Here is a 310-nt window from a genome sequence, read left to right on the forward strand (position 1 = left end):
ACAATAAAAAATTAAAGATTATATTTTATTTTCTCAACTTTTTTGAATAATTAATAGGATGCATTCCCATATATACCAACCTCTGTTTAAAGTTGACAACAGTACTCAAGTTTCTAAAATAGTTAAATAGCATTTACTCTCTTCGCTTAGTTTCTCACCAAAATTTTAGGAGTATTAATCAATTTTGGATTATGAGATGAGTGTCAATGTGTCATCAATGAAAATATCAACAGTCACTCTTAAAGAAATAACCACTATTAATAATAAATCTGATTCTTCTAAAGTTATATTATTATTTAAAAAAAATATA

This window comes from Arachis ipaensis, chromosome B03 (assembly GCF_000816755.2).
Source record: "Arachis ipaensis cultivar K30076 chromosome B03, Araip1.1, whole genome shotgun sequence".
NCBI lineage: Eukaryota > Viridiplantae > Streptophyta > Magnoliopsida > Fabales > Fabaceae > Arachis > Arachis ipaensis.